Source organism: Oryctolagus cuniculus, chromosome 19 (assembly GCF_964237555.1).
Source record: "Oryctolagus cuniculus chromosome 19, mOryCun1.1, whole genome shotgun sequence".
NCBI lineage: Eukaryota > Metazoa > Chordata > Mammalia > Lagomorpha > Leporidae > Oryctolagus > Oryctolagus cuniculus.
Window position 1 is genome coordinate 12,546,164 of NC_091450.1, and position 24,252 is coordinate 12,570,415.

The 24,252-nt window shown below is 46.2% G+C and overlaps 1 long non-coding RNA gene across 13 annotated transcripts in view; it reads left to right on the plus strand.

The window, feature by feature from the left end:
- The window catches only part of LOC138846924 (uncharacterized), a 137,671-nt gene that overhangs the window by 79,059 nt on the left and 34,360 nt on the right, over positions 1-24,252 (plus strand). For 7 of the 13 annotated variants that reach the window (XR_011384434.1, XR_011384439.1, XR_011384438.1 and 4 more), the window contains 4 exons: positions 159-393; positions 10,263-10,415; positions 16,249-16,340; positions 23,469-23,557. This is a non-coding gene — a long non-coding RNA (uncharacterized lncRNA). Of the gene's footprint in view, positions 1-158; positions 394-10,262; positions 10,416-16,248; positions 16,341-17,823; positions 17,966-23,468; positions 23,558-24,252 lie in introns of all 13 variants that reach the window. The other 6 variants (XR_011384432.1, XR_011384437.1, XR_011384441.1 and 3 more) reach the window with 5 other exon arrangements.

Genomic DNA, 24,252 nt, shown 5'->3' on the forward strand with positions numbered 1-24,252 from the left:
TTTTCTTTTCAAGGATTTATCTAATCACTTGAAAGTCAGAGTTACACAGAGAGAAGGAGAGGCAGAGAGAGAAGGAGAGGCAGAGAGAGAAGGAGAGGCAGAGAGAGAGAGAGAGAGAGAGAGAGAGAGAGGTCTTCCATCTGTTTGTTCACTCCTAGATGGCTGCAACGGCCGGAGCTGCGCTGATCTGAAGCCAGGAGCCAGGAGTCTCCCCCAGATCCCCTATGTGGGTGCAGGGGCCCAAGGACTTGGGCCATCCTCCACTGCCCTCCAAGGCTACAGCAGAGAGCTGGATCAGAAGAGGAGCACCTGAGACTTGAACCAACGCCCACACATAATACCAGCACTGAAGGTGGCGGCCTCACCCTCTACATCACAGCGCCGGCCTCCATAGTAAGTGTTGAAAACACAAAACATAGGCCCTCCAACTTTGTTCTTTTTCAAGATTGCTTTGGCTGTTTAGGGTCTTTTGAAATTCTGTACATTTCAAGATGGATTTGTATGTTTTGATCGTGGGGATTTTGAGAGGAATTTCATAGAATATTCCTTTGAGAATCATTATCTCAACAATATGCTCTCCCAATCCATGAACATGAGATGCCTTTCCATTTAACTGTGTCTTCTCTAAATGTTTCAGTATTGTTTTGCAGTTTTCAGTGTACACGTCATATACCTCTGCAGCTCAGTGTATGCCTAAGTATTTTATATTTTTGATGGTACTGTACATAAAACTGTTATCTCAGTCCTCCTTTCAGACTGTGCATTGTTAGTGTGTGAAAATACAGGGTGTTCTGTGTGCTGATTTTTATACTGCAACTTTGCTGAACTCATTAGATCCAATAGTGTTTTTATGGCATCTTCCTCAGAGCTTTCCTTGTATAAGATTACGTTTTCTGGGAACAGAGAGAATTTTGCTTCCCGCTATGTAACTGCTAGGTATCTTATTGATTTTTCTAGCCTCATATCTCTGGATGGGACTTCCAATGCTGTGTTGAATAGATGTGGTTTAAATTGGCATCTTTTCCTTATCCCTGAAGCAAAGCTTGCAGTCTTTCCCCTTTGAGTATGGTGCTGGCTGTGGGTATTTCACATATGGGCTTCTTACATCTCTCTTCTTTGTTATGTTTAGATAGTTTCTATTCCTGATTTATTGAGTTTTTAAAAAAATCATGAAATGGTGTTGTCAAATGCTTTTCTGCATCAATTGAGTTGATTGTGGTTTTCCCCCTTTCATTCTGTTGATGTGGCTTATTACATTCAATAATTTTTGTATATTGAACTATTTTGCATAGTCCAGTAAATGGAACAAACCCTACTTGGTCATGCTTTATAATCCCTTTAACATGCTGTTGAATTCATTTGCTAGTATATTTTACCAAATAATTCATAAGGGATATTGGATGTATTTTCTTCTCACGTAATGCCTTTTTAAAAAATTTTTATTTATTTATTTGAGAGGTAGAGTTACAGACAGTGAGAGGGAGAGACAGAGAGAAAGGTCTTCCTTCCATTGGTTCACTCCCCAGATGGCTGCAACAGCCAGAGCTGCACCGATCCAAAGCCAGGAGCCAGGAGCTTCTTCCAGGTCTCCCATGTGGGTGCAGGGGCCCAAGGACTTGGGCCATCTTCTACTGCTTTCCCAGGCCGTAGCAGAGAGCTGGATCAGAAGTGGAGCAGCTGGGACTCGAACCGGCACTCATATGGGATACCGGCACTGCAGGCAGCGGCTTTACCCCCTACACCACAGTGCCTGCTTGTTCCTTGTGGTTTCTTGCCTTCCATCATTGGCTGTTGCTTAATTTCCATGCTGGTGAAATTCCTGGGTTTCCTTCTGCTTTCCATCCACCATGCCTTTTCCCCTCCATTCCCTCGTGTGTGGGACTGAGAAGAGGAGGGGGCATCTTTTCCTCTCTCATGATCCTGGTTTCTATGTCTCCAACAAAGCCATTCTGTGTGATGTTGTGGAGCTCATCACAAGCCCTGGACCCTGACTGAGGGCCACGACCAGGAGGAGATCCACCCTACTGACCCTCAACCCCCACCTTGGGCCACGGTGCTGGGCCCAGACAGAACCTTCCATGGGCGCTAATTTAAAGGCCCCTGTAAAGTCACCATTACCACTGCTACCATGAGGGCGGCCGCCACCTCCCTGTCTCAGCCCTGCATCGCACTTGCTGACCCTCCCCCAAACTCACACTCCAGGGTCTCCACCTTGAGGATCCCTGCTGCTGCGAAAGGGGCAAGGGCACTTTAAGAGCCCCACCTCCTGCTGCAGGGCGAGGTGAGGCAGCCAAGAAATGTCAGAGGCTGAGTCCACTGCCCGTATGCACTGTGTCCTGTCAATCAGCGCTCGGACAGCGGAGCTGCCAGGCCCATTGACAGCGGCCCAGGGAGATTTATTTTGTCTCATTTAATTGCCCTTTTGGCTTTGTAAACACAAAGGTTGCAGCTTATGGTCTGACAGCTAGCATAGCCTTTTTTCTTATCAGGAAAAAAAACCCGACCTTTGGGTTCTAGACATTTGCCTTCCTCCCCTCTAGGAGTCCACCCCTCTCCCTTCTTGCCCAGTGCCAGGACTTGGAGGCCTTCCAGAAGGTTCCCTGGGACCATGGGCAAGTGCTCATTCCTCTCTGGCCTCAGTTTCTTACTCTATGAAATGGGGGTGGTCATATGGCTTGCCTCAAAGCTGCGCTGTGAAAATTAACAGGGGGATGCCGTGGAGCGATCGTGTGCCAGAGCTGGGAGCATGAGCCTCAGGTTCAAGTCCCAGCTCGGCCACTTACTACCTCTGTGACCTAACCCCGCCCCCCCATCTGCCTCAGTTCCTTCTCTGTCAAGTGACAGTCACAGCACCTACTGTGCGGTAGTTCTTGGGCAAATCAATGAGTTAATGTGTATCAGGTGCTCAGACCAGCGCCTAGCACGTGGCGAGCCATTTAGATAATCGCCTGCTGTGTGTGTAGCTCACGTCTGGCATCTAATGGGTAGGTTGCATTGTTATTTACAAAGTGACTCCTCCAGGAACGCTTTGTTTATTAGTGTTTAATGCCTTGGGTGTTTCATAGTCAATGCAGATTTCTGGCTTCTCTGGAGAAGCTGGGAGGTCTCCGCCACCTGTGGACCACGCGGCCATGCGACTACTTGACCACCGTGGCTCAGCTGTGTAGTGGCATTCAGTCCCCGACCTTGCAGCCACAGGCCCGAGGGAGGGGCTGACTCTTAGAGTCCTGTTCTCTCCTAAGGAGCTTGCTCACTGTTGAGCTCAGGAAACGCCCGGTCCTGCCATGGAGTGATTTTCCAGCCTTGGCTGAGAGTGGGCCATGCCCCTGGCTTTGTTATTTGGTGGTGGTGATGGTGGGGAGGGGGGACTATCCCATCACTGTTGGACCACAGAGGGCCTAAGGAATTCCCAAAGATTCAATAAGGAATTTTGGAGGGAAAGGTTATGAAGAATCTGCATATCACCACTTTTCAAATCTGCCCAGGTACCTGCCATTTTAACTGTATTTTAACCACTTGGTGAGCTGAGTCCCTAGCCTATTTGTATAACAGCATGAGACTTAATTTTTTTTAAAGATTTTATTTATTTATTTGAGAGGTAGAGTTACAGACAGTGAGAGGGAGAGAGAGAGAGAGAGAAAGGTCTTCCTTCCGTTGGTCCACTCCCCAGATGACTGCAACGGCCGGAGCTGCACCGATCTGAAGCCAGGAGCCAGGTGCTTCTTCCCGGTCTCCCAAGTGGGTACAGGGGCCCAAGGACTTGGGCCATCTTCTACTGCTTTTCCAGGCCACAGCAGAGAGCTGGATTTGAAGAGGGGCAGCTGGGACTAGAACCAGTGCCCATATAGGATGCCAGTGCCACAGGCGGAGGACTAACCTACTGCGCTACAGAGCTGGCCCTGGGGACTTAATTTTTTTAAAAAAACATTTATTTATTTTATTTGAAAGGCAGAGTTACAGAGATCAGAGGCAGAGAGAGAGAGAAAGAGAGGGGGGAGAGAGAGAAAGAGAGAGAGAGAGAGAGGTCTTCCATCTGCTGGTTCACTCCTCAGATGGCCACAACAGCCAGAGCTGTGCCGATCTGAAGCCAGGAGCCAGGAGCTTCTTCCAGGTCTCCCACATAGCTGCAGGGGCCCAAGGACTTGGGCCATCTTTCACAGCTTTCCAGGCCACAGCAGAGAGCTGGATGGAAAGTAGAGCAGCCGGGACTTGATCCAGTGCCCATAGGAGATGCTTGCACTGTAGGCGGCAACTTTACCTGCTATGCCACAGCACTGGCCCCAGCATGGGACTTAATTTTGAATGTAGGGGGAAAAAAACCCTATAAACACTCCTACTTATCTGGAGCTACATCTCCCATACATCGGTTCTCTTTGTACTCCCAAAGGGACACACTGCCACTCTGTCTTTCCGCTTTGTGTTGTCTTATTGGAAATACCAGCATGACCTGTGCCAGTCTTTAAGTAAGTGTCCAACAGTTTGAACCCACAGAAATCATCTCTATGAGTCACCTCCTCCCTTTGAGAGAGTTGGGGTCGGGGGAGGTCTTCCTTTACCAAAAAGACCTAAAAAGTTATGCAGTAGGGACAGGCACTGGCTGAATACTACAGGAAGTGAAAAGGTCTGAGTAACAGGGAGTGGTGAGAAGTGCGGCAAACTGAGGAAGGCGTGCACCCTCTGCAAGAGGCAGCTGGCACTCATCTCTGTCCCGTGGTTACCCAGTAAGCGTGGGAGATCAATGTCATCCGTGGTCCGATTTAAAAAAAAAAAACAGTTTGGAACTCTTGATTTTTACCAGTCGTCTTCCAATTTTCGAATGTTCCTAACTACTGAGAATTTAAAAAGACCCACACCTCGGTGAGATGAATCAAACAGGTCTGCGGGATCAGTGCGGGCCCCGCCACGCGGCCTCAGCAGTGCAGCACGTTGGCAACGTCCCTGGGGCGAGGGACCCGAGGACACAGGGCTCGCCGTCTAGTGTCGTCTCTTAAACTCTCTGAACTTCCTGTCCTTAGCCCTAGCGTGAAGACGGTACTGCCTAAGCCAGTCATCGTTGAGGATTCAATGAGAACACTCCCGTGCAAAGCTTGGTGCAAATGCCCAGCTAACAGAGTGGCTGTTGGAGGCTTCCTGTGTGGGAGGCTCATGCTTTGGAGCTGTAACTGTCCATCAGCCAGGGCAGTGGGTCATGGCCGATGCAGACGTGGGCAGGATTTGAGCTTGGTCACTCTCAGGTTCTTTTGTGGGCTCACCTCTTCGTTGTCCCTTCTTGCATTTTTTTTTCCCATGGCTGAGTATGGTGACCCCATGGCATGTAGCTCCAGCTTCCTTTTGGCCGCACCTGCTCTGCAGAGAAACACAAACATTGCTGTTTGCTGTGCACTCAGCTGGGCTGCAAGTTTATTTAGGGAAGACTGAATGGGGGGCAGTGTGGCATCACAGGCTGAGCCGAAGAGGCCCTGGACAGGGGCTGCTGGCTGCCAAGTCTTTCCTTGGCACAAAAATGAGCAATCAGCAGAAGGTGTTTTATGCACTGCCCTGAATCCCTGTGAATTAGCCTGCCATTAGCATGAAAAATATTAAGCAATAAACAGTTGCGATATTTAACACTCTCTACAGAGGCCTCGTTGCCACAGGCGTAACCAATGCAGGCCGCGTTGATGAGCGATGGGGAGCCACACAGCAGAGAGGGAGGAGGCTGGCTCTGGCCTCAGCAGGCTCTGGGCACGGAGTGTGTCAGGTGGAGGACATGCATGCCCCATGCGCCATCTACACCCAGACACCAGCACAAATACATACAGATGCACACACACACACACACACAGGAAACACTGATGCACAGCACACATATATTCACAAGCACAACATCTCCAGGTAAATGAATACATATGTGAATTCATATGGTGTACACTCAGACATCTAACCCATCTTTGCATTCCTGGGGAGATTTAAACTCGCAGGCACATGCATGCTAAAAGGCACACGCAAACATACATACACATACACAAGTGGAATGATGGGTGGAGGGATTTGATCTGATCCTGATACCAGAACCCACTTCCTGTCCATCTGGAGAAGGGAATTGGCCAAACAGTGACTTCTCTTAGTGATTACTCACCTTACTGACAGCTCCAGGGGTTGGAGTTTTCAAGGATGCATGATCTGGCTCCATCAGAACAGCAGCTATGTAGGACCAAGGATACAGATAATCAGGTTATATGAACAGGGGCTGCATTGTGGTGTAGCAAGTTAAACCTCCACCTATGATGGTGGCATCCTGCCTTGGAGATCCGGTTCAAGTCCCAGCTGCTCTGCTTCTGATCTAGCTCCCTGCTGATGTGCCTGGGAAAGCAGCAGCAGATTGCTTGAGTGTTTTGGTCCTTGCACCTAAGTTGGAGACCTGGATGGAGTTAAAGGCTCCTGGCTTCAGCCTGGCTCAGCCCTAGCAGCTGTGGCCATTTGTGGAGTGAACCAGTCAATGGAAACCAATCACTCTCTCTCTCTCTCCTCTCTCTCTCTTTTTCTCTAACTCTTCCTGTCTTCCTTCCTTTCTAATATTTATTTTTTTATTTGAAAGGCAGAGTTACACACAGAGAGAAGGAGAGGCAGAGAGAGAGAGAGAGAGAGAGAGAGAGAGAGAGAGAGTCTTCCATCTGCTGGTTCACTCCCCAACTGGCTGCAATGGCCAGAGCTATGCTGATCCAAAGCCAGGATCCAGGAACTTCTTCCAGGTCTTCCACATGGCTGCAGGGGTCCAAGCACTTGGGCCATCTTCTACTGCTTTCCCAGGCCATAGCAGAGAGCTGGATCGGAAGTGGAGTAGCCGGGACTTGAACAGGTGCCCATATGGGATGCTGGCACTGCAGGCAGCAGCTTTACCTGCTACACCACAGCACCGGCCCCTCTGCCTTTCAAATAAATTAAAATAAATAAAAAAAGAGTCTGAACAACCAATGGCCTCTTTAAGAGTCATTTGAATGGCTGGAGACTGGTACAAACTCCCGCAAACTTGCTTCCTGTGATCCTATCCAGTAATGGAGCTCAAAAACATTCTATGGCTCCCTCTTGCCTTGGAGTCCATTTTGGACTCATGAACTTAGCATTGACGTTCCTTTAATACTTGTTTCTTTTTGGAAAAAGATATTTATTTTATTTATTTGAAAGGCAGAGTGACAGAGAGGGGAGAGAGAAAGAGATCTTCCATCTGATGGTTCATCCCCCAAAATGGCCACAGCAGTCCCTGCAGCTGGGGGTATGGAACTCCGTGCAGGTCTGCCACATGGGTGGCAGGGCTCCACGTACTTGAGCTGTGTTCCTTTTCTTTCCCAAGTGCATTGACAGGGCGCTGGATCAGAAGCAGAGCAGCCAGGACTTGAATCGGCGCTCTAGTATGGGTTGCAGGAGTAGCAGGCAACAGCTTAACATGCTGTGCCACAACGTTGGCCCCTCAGTACTGGTTCTAACCCAGCGCGGCTGCTCGTCTTTGATGCCAGCACTTCTCCAGATGTCCTGCGCAGTCTGCTCTCGTCTTAAAGCCCTCCATTCTTCCATGTCTTCAGCTATTTGTACAGAGCCCAAGATCTGCCTGGAAAGCTCTGTTCTTCCTGCCTCATTTTCTAAAACCCAGCGGAAATGTCACCACTGGGAATACGTCCACTGGACTCACCTGGAAATATCCATTATGTGCCTATGAGGCAAGGGTTCTGTCTTAGGGATATCAAGATGGGCACGGGCCAGCCAGGCCTGCATGGAATCCCCATAGTTAGCCACTCTGGCTAATCCTGTGCTCTGAAGGCACTTGGAGGCTTGTGGTGCTTTGCCCGTTTTATTGAAAGGACAGGTTGAGTAGCCATTAACCAAAATGCTTGGGGATGAGAAGTGCTGCTGCGGATTTTGGATTTTTGGGGGTTTTGGAATATTTGCATATACAAAATGGATATCTTGGATATGGAACCCAAATCTAAATACAAAATTCATCTGTGTTTCATGTACATTTAAATACACATAGCCTGCAGGTAATTTTATACAATACTTTTAGTGCATTTTTTTTTAAATAAAAGATTTATTTGAAAGTCAACATTACAGAAAAAGAGGGAAAGGAGAGAAAGATCTTCCATCTGTTGATTCATTCCCTAAATGGTACAGGCCAAAGTCAAGAGCTTCTTCCTGGTCTCCCTCATGTGTGCAGGGCCCAAGGACTTGGACCATCTTCTACTGCTTGCCCAGGCCACAGCAGAGAGCTGGATTGGAAGTGGAGCAGCCGGGACTTGAACCGGCGCCCATATGGGATGCTGGAGTGGAAGGTGACAGCTTTACCGGCTGAGCCACAGAACTGGGCCCCACGCACCTGTGTTTGACTGCTACCCGTCACAGGAAGTCACTTGTGAGGTCATGTGGTGCTCAACACAGTTTGAATTTGGAGCATTTTGGATTTTCCGATTAGGGATGTTCAACTTGTACTTTCCTGTCTGTTTTTTTTCTCTAAATATGAGCTTCTGAAATCTGAAATTTCAAGATTTTACCTGTTGATTTTTATTTTTGAAAAAGACAAAGCCAGACAGAGAAAAACAGATACAGATATTTTTCATTGGCTGGTTCACTCCCTAGATATTCCTGTGGCCAAAACTGGAGCCCATGGGCTGGTGCTGTGGTATAGAAGGTTAAGCCTCTACTTGCAGTGGTGGCATCCCAGATGAGTGCTGGTTCAAGTCCCAGCTTCTCCACTTCTTCTTCTTCTTCTTCATTTTTAAAAAGACTTATTTGAAAGGAAGAGTTACAGAGAGGCAGAGAGAGAGAGAGAGAGAGAGAGAGAGAGAGAGAGAGAGGTCTTCCATCTGTTGGTTCACTCCCCAAATGGCCACAACTGCCAGAGCTGCACCGATCTGAAGCCAGGAGCCAGGAGAGGCAGAGAGAGAGAGAGGTCTTCCATTCACTGGTTCACTCTCCAATTGGCCACAATGGCCGGAGTTGCACCGATCCGAATCCAGTAGCCGGGAGCTTCTTGCAGGTCTCCGATGTGGGTGCAGGGGCCCAAGAACCTGGGCCATCCTCCACTGCTTTCCCAGACCATAGCAGAGAGCTGGATCGGAAGTGGAGCAGCTGGAATTTGAACCGGCATCCATATGGGATGCTGGCACTGCAGGTGGCAGCTTTACCTGCTACACCATAGCGCTGGCCCCTGCTCTACTTCTGATCCAGCTCCCTGTTAATGTGCCTGGGAAAGCAGCAGAAGATGCTCCAAGTGCCTGGGCCTCTGCACTCACGTGGGAGACCTGGATGAACTCCTGGCTCCTGGTTTGGGCTTGGCCCAGTGCTGGCTATTGCAGCCATTTGGGGAGTGAACCAGCAGATGGAAGCGCGCGCGCTCTCTCCTTCTCCTCTCTGTATCTCTGCCTTTCAAATAAATAAATACATATAAAAAAAGAGCCCAGATCTCAATCCAAGCTTCCCATGTGGGTGAGCTTCACTGCTGTCTCCCAGGGTCTACCTTGGTGGGAAGCAGAGCTGGGGCTGAAACCTAGCCACTGTGACAAGGGGTGCAGGCAACCCAAGTGACATCTTCACCACTGTGCCAAACACCTCCCCCTGGAGCTGTACTTTTAATTTCTGTATCACCAAGGCTTAACATAGGCCTGGCCTACTGGAGAGAGTTGATAGATTCTCATGAAGCCAGGAAGACATCCGCCGGCTAGTTCAGTAACATACGAATGATAGTGCATTGCAGTAAGCGGCAAGTAAACTCTTTGGTGCAAAATCCAGGATGGAGGGAGGAAGGGGCCATCTCGTGGATGCAAGTCTCATGGAGGATTTTTAGGGCTGAGTTGTGATTGCCATTGTTCAGGTTGTGAGGAGAGAGAGCTGTCTGCAGGGTGTAGACGTTGCTGTAGTCAACACGTCAATAAACCAGGAACAGGTATGGGACCAGCTGGAGGTGGGCCGTGGGAGAGAGGAGGAAGAGAAGTGGATGAAAGCTAAGTGGTCGGGACTAGGGACCTATTGGTTAGGGCTGTATAGAGAAACAGGTTGTTCGAGGAGAATAGGACCTGCGGGTCCTTTCCACTCCGGGGTGTTCCCATGGTGAGGTATTAGGAGCAGAAGGCCACCTCTCTGCTCACAAAATCAGACTGTCATCTACACAGGGCTATCTCAGGAGGGATCTATATCCCATCATCTCGTTGTTTTTGAGAGAATGTGTACAGGTTAGTCCACTGCCTCTGGGTGAGGCTAGCTCGCCTAATGACCTTCCTTATTTGTGGACATAGGTCAGGACATGCCGTAGCCATTCAGATGAAGACAAGAGCCATGGATTCGAGGGACACCCTGCCCCTTCCTGTGCGAGTGAGCGTTATTTAGGATGAGCCCTGGTGTCTGATACCCCACCCTCACTGCTGCAGAAGTCTCTGTCCAAGTCGGGGGTGAGTATACATGGGGAATCTATGGCCTGATTAAACATCACAGACGAATAAGTGGTGGGATCCACCAAGACAAGGCGACAGATCCAGGCCAGGCAAACAGTCCAAAGTAATTCAGGTGAAGCCTGCAGAGGCAAGGCCTCCTTGGAAACCCGGAGGTCATCCTTATGGACTTGTGTCCTCCATTCTTAATGAACAGTTCTGGGAACCCAATATCCGGCTTCAATAACAGAAAATTTCCTCTCGAGGAAGGCATTTCACAGCCAGTGCAACCTAGAGGGAAGAGCTGAAGTTCTGAAGATAGGTCTGGTTTGGAGCCTGGCTACACTCTTACTAGCTCTGTGGATAAGTGACAGGGTGTTTTGCAACCACAATTTCATCTATGAAGTAGGCAATGTGTCCAATGTGGTTATAGGGGTGCCGGGAGGTGTAAGTGGAATAATGTACATAAAGCTGTTCGCAAGTTCCAGGCATGGGATATACATGCAATAAATGGAGCTGTCATTATGGGTGAGAAAGCTTGGTTCTGAAGCCCTAAATGCACCTGCTACCCTATTCATCAGGGCTCTGCAGAAACGTAGTGGCTATCAAAGCTGGGTGTCCCTATGGCCTTGTGGATAATTTCTGAACAAATCCCCCAGTCTTGGTGGATGTTGGAGATAATGGGAATGAGGCTTTTCCTAGTGCAAGGGTAATTATTTACCTTATTAAAGGGAACAGCTCAGATTATATCAACGCCAACACCTTGGTCAGACTTCCACACTGTGGGGCTGAGGAGTCAAGGAGATCTACCTTCGTCGCTAACCTTATCACAGGCAACGGGTGGAGCACATTCTACCCAGCTCTCCCTCCTTCATTGCTATTCTGGCTGTCATGCCTGTGTCTGCTCATGCCAGACTTGTCAGCTGCTCCCCTTCACGGTCAGGAGCAAGTCCCAAATCCTTCATCTGACTTTAAAATTTCTCACTGACCTAGAATCTTGCCTCCTTTTCAAGAGTCTTCTCTTGACATTTCAGCTGTGTTCACTCTGCTCTTGCTAGGCTGTTTAGTCTACTGAGCCTGGCTTCAGCACACTGAGCCTGGCTCCAGCATGCTGAGCCTGGCTCCAGCATGCCTCTGGACTTTCATTCTTGACATTTCTTGATCTTGAACTTACTCCTGACTGAGACCCCTTGCTGACCTGCAGCATGATCTTTCTACCCTTGGCTACCTCTGATTGGTGCCTTAGGTCTTGGTTCATCGGCATAGCTGTGGAGAGGTCTTACCCGAGAGGTGAAGCATCCTTAATCTGAAAAATCTAAAATCTGAAATCCCCCACAATAAGAAACTTTTAAAGCATTGACATGACATTAGAGCTGGAAAAGTCCATACCCAATAAGTGCATTGAAAGTATTGTGTGAAATTACCTTTAAACTTTCTGAATAAGGTGTTTATGAAACAAATTAATTTTGTGTTTATAATTGGGTCCCATCTCAGGATGTTTTACACACACACTCTCACACACACATACACACACACCTGAAAACATCCAGAATCTGAAGCACTTCTGGTCTCATGCATGTAAGATAAGAAATACTCAATCTGTGTTATATATATTCCCTTATCACCTTGCAGTTCTTCATAATACTTATCCAGCTGAAATTAATTACTTGATGGGGTTGATTATTTATTCACTCTCTTGTTTGCTGGTCTTAAAAACTACATTGAGGATACAGAGTGTATTTCTTATTAAATTATGTATTCAAGAGGGAGGCAGAGAGAGAGAAAGAGAGAGAGAGAGGAGAGAGAGAGAGAGAAAGAGAAACAAGTGCTCCACCCCCTGTTGTTTCACTCCCCTAATGTCCCTAGCTAGACTCAGCCAGGAACTCAATCCAGATCTTTCATATGTGTAACAGGAACCCAGCCATTTCACCATCACTGGCTGCCTCCCAGGGTGCCTATTAGCAGGGAACTGGAGTCAGGAGTGGGAGCCAGGACTTGAACCCAGGACCTCTGACATATTATGTAGCTACCCCAACTGTGTCTTAACTGTCAAGCCAAATGCCTAGCCCAACAGTGTATTTCTTCTTCTTTTTGAATAGATGTGTACCATGCCAGAGAACTTAAAAGATAAAACAATGGCTAAAGATTGTTGCCATTCATCTATCTATCTATCTACCCTACCCCATCTACCCTTTCACCCAACTACTCATCAATCCATCCATCCATCCATCCATCCAATGCAGTATGTCACTCAAGATAACACACATCCAGAAGAATCACTGAATGAATAGCAGGCCCTTGGTGAGCACCATGGAGGTCATTCACATATTCATTAATTCTACTGCTGTTTTGAAAATTTACCAGGAGATGCACTTATTTGTCATCACAGAGCCTAGGATGATAGGGAAAACATCCAAGTCCTATCTGAAGGAGTATTGAAGTGTTAGAAATGTGGGTTTAACATATGCTTCCAGTCAAGAGCTAGGAGCCAGAGTGGGACACAAAATAGAACGGATTGTTAAGATAACTTGTATAGGGTTGGTTGAGAAGCTACTGGAAAAACAATAGTCAGCCTCATCATCACTGGAGCTAGGTGTGTGGGGGCCTCTAGGAACTTCCATAATGCACTACTGTGGCTAAGCCAGCTCATTTCCAGGGCACCAGCACTTGATCTTGGTTATGGCTAAGGTCACCATATTTGCTTCTGCCTTTGTTTTCTTAACAAAGACTTAGGCACCAACTGTTTTGACCAGAGCTCCAATCTTCTCCATGGACCCTGTTCTCTCTGCTCCTAAACTTCCTGTGTGTGTATGTGTGTGTGTGTGTGTGTAGGGGCGTCCTGCTCCCAAAAGAGTGACTCCCAAATCTTTAGCAGAGTCTTGAATCTCTGCCCACCTGGAAGTCAGCATCACCCTCAAGTCTCCCATCTGCCTAGATGACCCCTGGAGCTGAAATGGGGTTCCAATCACTCCTGCCCCTCGTCCTAGCTTGCTCTTTCATATGGTAAGCTCAGATGGCTGGAAGTATCCCCCAGACTCCTGCCTTGAATAGTCACTACCCTATAGGGTTGTTAGAAGATTAGATGAGTTGGCATCCACAAAGGGCTTATAGCACAAGTGCCTGGCATGTGGTGTCAGGAGGCCTTACTAGTACCCATGTTATTCTTTCATTTCATTTTTACTTGAGAGGCATGGGGAGGGGGAAGAGAGAGAAAGAGAGAGAGAGCGAGCAAACTAGCGAGCAAGAGAACTCTCATCCTCTGGTTCACTCCCCAAATGCCCAACAACAGCCAAAACTGGGCCATGCTGAAGCCCAGGGTCAGGAACTCCATCTGGGTCTCCCACGTGGGTGGCAGGGACTGGACTATTTGAACCACTACCAAGGTATGTCTTCTTAGGCAGCTGGAATTGGGAGGTGAGCCAGGACTTTCAACCCAGCACTCTGATATAGGATGTGGATGTCCCATGCAACATCTTAACCACTAGGCTCAAAACCTGCCCTGCTGTAGTTAATGATCTACTAAGCAAAAATGTTGCAAACCAAACAGCTTTTGTCTTACAGTCACAAGACTTCTTCTCCTTCTCCTTCTCCTTCTCCTTCTCCTTCTCCTTCTCCTTCTCCTTCTCCTTCTCCTTCCAGGCAGAGTGGACAGTGAGAGAGAGAGACAGAGAGAAAGGTCTTCCTTTTGCCATTGGTTCACCCTCCAATGGCCGCCGTGGCCGGCGCACATCGTGCTGATCCAAAGCCAGGAGCCAGGTGCTTCTCCTGGTCTCCCATGGGGTGCAGGGCCCAAGCACTTGGGCCATCCTCCACTGCACTCCCGGGCCACAACAGAGAGCTGGACTGGAAGAGGAGTGACCGGGACAGAATCCGGCGCCCCGACTGGGACTAGAACCTGGGGTGCCGGTGCCATAGGAGGAGGATTAGCCTATTGAGCTGCGGCACCAGCCAAGACTTACTTCTTTCCAGGATCTGCAGCCGATCTAAGTGCCATTTGGCGTCAGCCCCTTAATGCCTGTGGATCTCAGTTTCCCCGTCTGAAGTCATTTTGAAGACCACCCCCCCCCCCTTTAACCAGAATTTACATCATCTTCTATGGACCTAACTCCCCAAACCCTGGAGTGATGTACCAATTCACTAATAACAGCAGCCAGTGATCGAAAGACAACAGTCAACTGATTAAAGCACAAAGTGACGTCACTAGGGTCACCTTTCTGTCCCCTCCTTGGCTGGACCTTTCTTTGTACCACCCAGGCAGGCTCTCCCCAGGTGTGATGTGCTCCGCTGATGCAATTTAACAGCCCAGAAATGGTAGCTGGAGGGACAGTGCCCCCTTTCCCGATAATCTATCAAAAGCCCCAGAATTTACTTCTCCAGGACTGAGCTGGGTCATGCGCCCAACCCGTGGCTTCATCGCTGTGAGGTGGGAGAGGGCTGGTGCAGGAAGCTGGCGATGGGGGCAGGTGCCATCCCCTTCCTGAGAGCAGGGCTGGGAGGGGTGCCTTTCCACTGGCAGGTGCTACACTGGGGGAACGGGAGAAGGTGGCAGGGCAGGTGAAAAGACAGACGTTCACAAAAGGGCCCGCAGAGGAAGCTTGTTGTGAGCTGATCCTCGTCTTGCTCTCTGGCGTCTTCCCTCGTTCCACTGCTTCAATGCAGTCTGCTTTTTTCAGTCCCCACCCCTTTTTTTTCCCTGCCAGAACCCCTTCTTCCCCTCACCTGCTTACTGAGCAATCCTTCACCCTTCCAAAATTGCAAGGAACAGCTCCTCCTGACTACAGGAAGAGTTCATTGTCTTTTCCTCTGTGTTCCCGGAGTGTTGTGTTTTGCTGTCCAGCTCAGAGCCTATGGTGATGCAATGCAACTGGCTATTTCTGTGCCTGTCTCCTCCACTGAACTGTGAGCCCCAGAGGGCAGTGAGTGGGAGATTGATCTTCGTAGCTCTAGTGCCTGGAGTGGTCGTGGTGCATAGTAGGCACTTAATAAATGCTTCTTGCATTAAAAGGATTCAATCTGGCTGCAATTTATCTAAGCCTTGCCAGTGTTCCCAATTGCACATCATTTCCTTGTGTCCTAGAGGATGCTGGGAAGATCAATGAGACAGCATTACAAAGGCCTGGGAGAGAAGGGCAGCCGGTGAACACAGGGTTTTGTTGTTAGTGGTGTATTGCTTATTAAGAGACCTTGGCACATTGCATCTGCTAGAGGGGCTGGTCGACAGAATTGGAAAGTCGTGACCGGAATGCCAAACTGGAAAAGAAGTTTGGTCGGCAAATGCTGGCGACACAAGCTAAAAAGTCCATAATTTAGCAGGTGAAAGATTAGATGACCAGCACAATCATCCCTTTTTGGCGTATGAACATCTCATTTATAAAAATATCGATTCCACCTCTTTGGACATAATTGATTAATTTATATTTTGGGAGAGCAAAATCGTTTCTAGGTCTCTGCAGGGCTTGCCTTGGCTCATCTCACAGCATTCAGTTCTCCCAACTGCTGAAAACCTCATTTTTCAAGATTGCACCAACTCCGTCTCTGGAGGTGGAGGCGTGGGGGGTTGGGGGGCAATGATGGGAGGGGGAGTGGAGGGGTTACAAGGAAGTGGGATGAATCTGTTTCTGAGAGCTTCTTAGGTGGACGGTAAAAAGAAACAGTCCAAGCTTGGGAACTCAGAGCCGTAGCCTTAGGAAAAATGGAAAGGTGTCTCAGGCATGCTCTGAGAGAGGTCCTTGGCTTCCAAGTCTTCCAATCATCAAGTTCCATCTTTTAGATGAGGGTGATAGGGGACGTGGGAAATCCAAATACAGAAAAATTCTATTTCCCTGCTGTTAACATCCGGGTCCATATCTTTCAGGGGGAAATTAGAAGCAAACAGAGCAAAGAAGAAAACAGAAATGATTCTCTATAGCGTCACCATGTGAAGAAAATCATTGTTAATATCTTCAGGTAGGTATTGTTGATCGCTGCTTTTACCATGTTGGAATTACCCTCTTCATATTGGTTTGTAGCTTGCTCTTACTTGTTGTATACTGTAGTAATTGCCTCTCCTTGGTACTGACCTTTGTAACCTGATTTTCATGGCTGGGTGAGTATTTGTTCATATATTTACATAATTATGTAGTTTTTCATTGTTGGATGCTTAGGGTGCTCTTGCTTTGCTATTAAAAGTAGCACTCTAGGAGCCAGCATGTGGTGTTGCAAGTCAAGTTGCTGCCTGCGATGCTAGCATCCCAAATGTGTGCCAGTTCGATACCTAGCTGCTCCACTTCCCATCCAGCTGCCTACTAATGCACCTGGGAAAGCAGTGGAGGATGGCCCAAGTGCTTAGGCCCCTGCTACCCATGTGGGAGACCTGGATGAAACTCTTGGCTCCTGGCATTGGCTTGGCCCAGTACCGGCTGTTGCAGCCATTTGGGGAGTCTGGGTCTTTCCCTCTCTTTCTTTCTATAACTCTGACTGTCAAAATAAATAAAAAATTAAATCTTAAAAAAATACAGATATCATTGTGATATACAGAGAGCATCTGTGTCTCTAGGTGTTTTCTTAGGTTGCATTTCCTAGACAAAGATGCTGGAGGAAAGGTTATTCTTATTTTCAGGATATTGGTATGTGATTAAAACTGTCTTCCAGGAAATATGCATGCATTTACATTTCCGCTGGTACTGATTTTCTTGCATCCTTGGCAAGGTACACTATTCACATCATTCATTAAAAAGACATGTCAACCTGACAACCAATGTCTGATTTTTGTTTGCTTCTTTTGATAAACAGCTTCATGGAGATATAATTCATCCATTTAACATGTAAAGGCCAATGTTTTTAGGATATTAAAAAATCATGCAACCACCACTCTAATCTAATTTAGAACATTTTCATCTCTCTAAAAGAAACCCTGTCCACATCTTATCTGCTCCCCTCCTTCCAAGATGGCCACCAACCCCTTTGTATGTCTTGGATTTGCCTTTCCCGTTCATTTCCTATAAAACCCACTTCATCTATACTCTGGAATCATACAATCTCTGGTGTTTTCTGACTTTTTAATTTAGCTTCCTCCATGTTGTGGGAGCCTGTGTTGGGACTCTGTGTCTTTTGTGGCTGAATAGTATTCCACTGAGTGGATATACATTTGGTATATCCATTCATCTGATGATTGATATTTGGGTTGTTTCTACTTTTTGGCTACCGTGACTATTACTGCTATCAACTTTTGTGTACAGGTTTTCCTGTGACATGTTTTCTCCTTCCTCATGGGTATACAGCTGGGAGTGGCATTGCTGGGCCATATGGTAACTACAGGTTGAGCTCTTTGAAGACCTGATAGATTGTTTTCCAAAAATCACTGCCCCATTTCCATTAACCAGCAGTGAAGACGGGTTCTTGTTTCTCCTCATCCTCATGCACACTTATTGTTTGTATTTTTTTATTACAGTAACTCCATTGATGGGGAGCAACGTCTCATTGTGATTTTGATTCGTATTTCCCTGATGGCTAATGAGACTGAACATCTTTTCTGGGCCATTTACACATCTTCTATGGATGATGTGCGTTCAGAGCCTTGGCCGTTTTAAATGGTGTGTCCTTTTAAAGAATTTTTATATGTGTTAGATATAAATTTCTTATCAGATATATGAAGATGCTACACAAATTGATGGAAAATGTATATTATGAAAAAGCTGCATGAATTTGAAAAAACTGTTTAAAAATTGTTATTGATTTTATTTGAAATGATGAAAGAGATATCTTCCATCTGCTGGAATTTATAAATTGAATGTTAGTACTTTGTCTTATTTGTCGCAGTTTTGATTTCTGGCTTGTATTTTGCCTAACAATTTTGCTTGCTGTGCAAAATTACTCTTCTTAAAAATTATTATTTTTTTTTTGACCAGTTCTGTGAGCCAGAGAACCAGACTCTCTCCTGGATGCAGAGAGCAAAGAGGAGCTCCCTCTTGGGCTGCTTCTGTGACAGGGCTTGAGACTACACAGCAGGGTTGTCCCCCTTCTCTCATTTCCTGGGAACTGGGTAGAGAAAGGGTGATTTTGGGTCAGGAGCGATTCACATTTGTTGTGGTTAAAGATGCGGACTTCTCACCCGGCATCATCCTGCGGCTGATTCTGATATTTACCAGTGAAGCGGCATTAGATAAAATGCTGGGTCTCCCTCAGATTACTTTTTCTCAGCTGTTGATTTGGGATAATAACTCTTGCATCGCTGAGTTGCTGGAGATGAGTCACCGAGGCGCTATCGGTGGTATTGACCACGTGACGGTCTCAGCTTTTCTGATGGTTCAGAGGTTGTGTAGCTCTCAGGTTCAGAGGTGGGGACGTCCAAGGTGATGGCACCAGTACACACTGAGAACCTTCTGACTTCATCATAACGTGGTAGAGTGCATCCCATGGTGAGACAGAGCAGGCTGCCAGCCAGTGAGTGAGAGTGAGAGTGAGAGCGAGAGCGAGAGTGAGAAAGAGAGAGAGAGAGAGAGAGAGAAAGTCTTCCATCTGCTGCTTCACTCCCCAGATGGCTGCAACAGCTGGACCTGTGCTAATCTGAAGCCAGGAGCCAGGAGCTTCTTCCAGGTCTCTCACATGGGTGCAGGGGCCCAAGGACTTGGGCCATCTTCCACTGCTTTCCCAGGCCATAGCAGAGAACTGGATCAGAAGTAGAGCAGCTGGGACTTGAACTGGCACCCATATGGGGTGCTGGCAGTGTAGGCGGTGACTTTACCTGCCACAGCGCCGTCCTCCCTTCCTCTCCTTATAGTCACCTGATGTCATGATGCTGGTCCCGCCATCACGAGCTCATCTAATGCTCATTACTTCCAAGGGGTCCCCCATCCTCAAACACCATTAACATTCAATCTGGGGGACGGGGCTTCCAACACTTTTGGGTGGACCCATTCAATGGCAACTCATCAGAAACCTAGAAATGCTTCCACTTCGAAACTTCTGGAAATGCTGGATGTGGCAGGATGATCATTTTCAACACACACAGGAGCTTGCTAACAAGAAAGGCAGCATCTTCATTGACAGGAATTGAAAAAGACAGGCACGTTAGTGCAAGTGTGGCCGTGTGGGGCCCGTGCCCATCTTAGAACTGGAGGATGTGGGTTTCTGAATGCACCGGGACAGACAAGGTCTTTAGCCTCTCACTGTGTGGCTTTAGAACTGGGATCACACCCACAGAAACCAGGGCCCTTAAGAAGGCTGCACCTTCTGAGAAAGAGTGGACCAGAAAAATCCACTCTTGTACAGGGGCAGGACACAGAGTTGGCCTATTTCTGCTTGATTTCTGGGTAGACAGCGTCCCTGCACAACTTCGTAGCACAGGCCCCCAGTTCCTCACCTGCATTTGAGATTCAATTTGTACTGGGGCTCCCCAAGCCAAGAATATGGAACATGGGTTATTCAGACTTTTTTTGAAATTGTTACTGGATATAGAAGAAGAGCGGAAAATTTCCTCCCCCCATCCCTCCCTCCCCCTTCCTCCTCCCTCCCTCCCCTCCCCTCCCCTCCCCCCCCCTCTCTTTCTTTCTTTCTTTCCTTCTTTCATGTATTTATCTATCTGCAAGTCAGAGTTACAGATAGAAAGGGAGAGAGAGAGAATCTTCCATCCACTGGTTCACTCCCTAATGGCTGCAATTACTTGGGCTGGGCCAGCCTGAAGCCAGAAGCTAGGAGCTTCCTCTGGGACTGCCATATGGGTGAATGGGCCCAAGCACTTTGTCCATCCTCTGATGCGTTCCCAGGCCATTAGCAGGGAGCTGGATTGGAAGTGGAGCAGCCGGGACTCCAATCAACGCCCATATGGGATGCTGGCAGAGCAGGCAGTGACTTTACCCACTATTCCATAACACCAGCCCCAAGAAGAAGGAATATTTCTGATGCATTTTATGAGACAGAACATTGACATTACAAGCCAATGAGGATGGCATAGGAAAATAAGGTTTCAGAGCAACCTCATTTAGGAACATAGATGGGAAAATTCAAAATAAATTGCTACCAAAAAAAAAAAAAATCCAATTCTGTATTAAACAGACCACACATTATGCCCCAAGATGGGTGTATTTCAGGGGTGTGAGTTTGAATTACATTCAAAGACCAATTAATGTAATTTATCCCATGAACAGATTAAAGGAGAAATAGCCTGAAATACTTTTAGTGTATGTAGAAAAAGCTGATAAAATTTCTTAGTAAAAGAATAAAAGGGAATTTTCCTTAGACTCATATTAAAATCCTCTAGGAAGCATCACATTTAATAGAAAATTGAGGAAATCATTTCTTTTAAGGAAATGGTATCCTCTGTTGCTACTTTCATTCAACAGTGGCCCTAGCAAGCATAGTAATGTAAGAAAATAAACAAAAGCTACAAAGAAGAAATAAACTGTTAATATCCCCAGGTGACATGATTATTTATAAAGAAAATGGAAGAGAACTTACAGATAAATTATTAGAATTAGTATGAGGATTTAATGCAACTCTTGCACAAAAATTTAATGCACAAAAATAAATTGCATTTATAGTAACCAGCCCGCAGGGGTAGAAAGTGTAATAAAGTATATACCATTGTAATAGTACATATAAAGAAATCTACATCTAAAGATTTGTAAGACCTTTAAGGAGAAATTATAAAGTGTTTTTGGAAGACAGTAAAGGAAATATAAAGGGACATTTTATGTTCATGGATAAGAAGGCTCGATGTCATAAAGCTGTGAGTTCTTCCCAAGGTAATGTAAAGAATCAATGCTGTTCTCATCAAGATTAGAACAAGTTTTTTTTTTTTTTTCCTTTGTAGAATTTGATGTTAACACTAAATTTTACGGAAGAGTAAGGCATGAGAATATCTGACACACACAGAGAAGGAAAATGGGGGGAAACTTGCCTTACCTAATATTAAAAAATAGTATAAAGCCTATTAGTTGGAATTATAAGTCTTATTAGTTGGAATTATAAGTCTTACTTAAGAGGGTGTGATGTAGGTGTGGGTAGATAGTTGTCTCCCGACCTCACACCACACACACAAATCAATCCCAGGGAACTAAATATGTAAATATAAAGGCAAATACATAATCTCTCAGAAGGTGTTTTCCAAATAGTACATGAAAACTATAAATCATAAAGAGAAAGGCTAATATACTTGATTATATAGGAATAACCAACGGGGTTTGGCCCAGTGGTAGAGACACCTGCATTCCACATCAGAGTTCAAGTCCCAGCTCTGTACCCTGACTCCAGTTTCTTGCTAACCTGAACAGCTGAACCCAACAGGTGCCATCACAAGTAGTTGGGTCCCTGCCACCCACATGGGAGACTGGGATTGAGTTCCTGGCTTCTGGCTTTGGCTTGGTCCAGAAATGCCCATTGCTGACTTTTGGGGAGTGAACCAGTGGATCAGAGCTCTCCCTCTCTCTCTATTTTTTCTGTATCTCTCCATCTTTCTCTGTCCCTTTGTCCCTCAAATAATAAAATAAAATAATTAGAGATTTTTTTTGTGGGGCTGGCACTGTGGTGCAGTGGGTGAAGCCACCACATGCGATTCTAGTGTCCTGTCATCTGAGTGCCAGTTCAAGGTGTTCTGGTTTCTTGCTAACGTGGCTGGGGAAGCAGTGGATATGGTGCAGGCATTCGCCTCCCTGCCACCCATGTGGGAGACCTAGATGAAGTTCCTGGATCCTAGTTGCAGCATGGCCCAGTGTTGGCTGTTGTGGGCCTTTGGGGAGTGAATGAAAATCTCTCTCTCTCTCTCTCTCTTTCTCTCTCTCTCTCTCTCTCAACACTCAGCCTTTTGAGCAAATAAATAAATCTTTAAAAACTCATGAAACAAACAAGAAACAAAGACAGTTAAAATATAAACAACACTTTGAAAGAAAGTATTTATGATCATAGAATTGACAAGAGCATCATTGAAAAATAGACAAGCAACTGGTAATGGTTATCACCAACATGGAAACAAAAATGTTGTTAAACATATGAAAAGATGGGCAACTTCGTGAATGGTCAGAGAAATAAAAATGACAACCACCACCACGAGGCATCACATCAGATCCCCTACTTGCCACTCCCTCCCCAAAAGAAGGAGCTGCCAGTGGTTGAGGAGGTCTGGCATGATGGCAAGCCTTTTGTAACCATTTTCAGAAACAGCTTAACTGTTTGTGAAGATAATTCTTCCCTCTGGCCTGGAAATTCATCAGTTCTCTAGGTCTGTATCCTCATCAAATGCTCACCCATGTGCAGCAGAAGACACACTGAGGAATGCTCATGGCAACACATTTTTAGGAGAGCAGTTGGGCTGGAAACACTGATTGGCTTTGGGAGGGAAAGATACATATTGATACCTACCATGAAATTCTAAATGGCAATGAGAATGAGCTACAGCTCCATGCAACAAGGATGAATCTGGAAAACATAATAAACTGAGCGAGAAAAACAAACGGCTAAGGAATACTACACTATGAGTCTTTCTACTGACATTTCAAAACTCATGGGAAATTAAATGATGTGCTGTTGACGAATACAAACATGGCACAATTAGAAAGAAGACGGTGGGATGACAAACCCAGAGGCTGAGGACGAGGAAACCACATCTGAGGGAGAGGGAGCAGGTGAGATTCAGGGAGAAATTGATGGGCAGCTTCCAAGGCTCTGCTGATGGTTTTTTTCCCCCCTTAAATGAGGTGCAGTGCACACAGGTGTCCATGGCATAGTTTCCAGTATCATCTCTGTGCTATAAATATTCATTGGATCCATTCAGCATTGTATCACGGTGGTCAAGAAACATTTTCTGTAAAGAATCACATAAATTTTTTTAGAGCTTTGCCAGCAATGAAGTCTCTGTCGCAATTACCCAACTTTGCTGTTGTAGTCTCAAGGAAGCCTTAGAATATGAATGAGCATGGCTGTGTTCCAATAAAACTTTATTCACAAAAGCAGTTGGTGGTGGGATTGGACCATCAGGCAGTAGTTTGTTGAGCCCTATTTTGTATCAATTTTAAACAAAGAGCCAATGCTAATCTAAATAATATATTTTGTGTATTCATATTAATATAAAACAGTTTTTGAAAGAGCAATTTATTATTGCAGATGAAATTGCTACATACTGATGATAGGAGTGACTCACCAGGAAGATATGACACTTCTGAATTTACAGAATTTAAGATATATTTAAGCAGGTATTGAAAAAATCACGTGTGAGTATACTGATCTACATATAATGGGAGAATTCTTTTTAAAAGATTTATTTATTTATTTGAAAAGTAGAGTAACAGAGAGGCAGAGGCAGAGAGAGAGAGAGAGAGAGAGCGAGAGAGCGAGCGAGCTTCATCGGCTGGTTCATTCCTCAGATGGTTACCATGGCCAGAGCTGGGCGAATCTGAAGCCAGTGCCAGGAGCTTCTTCCAGGTCTCCCATGCAGGTGCAGGGGCCTAAGGGTGTGTGTCATCTTCTACTGCTTTCCCAGGCCATAGCAGAGAGCTGGATCAGAAGTGGAGCAGCTGGAACTCGAACCTGTGCCCATATGGGATGCCAGCACTGCACCAGCCCCAGGGAGAATTTAACATACCTCTCTCTGCAGTTGATAAGACAAAAAGTTATAAGACTACAGATAATCTGAATAAAAACCTAGTATGTTTTGAGCATATATATATATATAATTTTGTAGATAATATTTGGAGAATATAAAATTTGTCTCTCTAAAACTCTTGGAATGTTTGTAAAAACTGACTGAGGCCAAGGTACACAGTAAATTTTAATAATTACCAATAAATACACATTCCTGAATGACAATATCTTAAAATTAGAAAAAAATGTACTTTAGAACTTTATAGTATATGTATAGGTAATTCACGAAGCCAGGAAAAAGTATAAT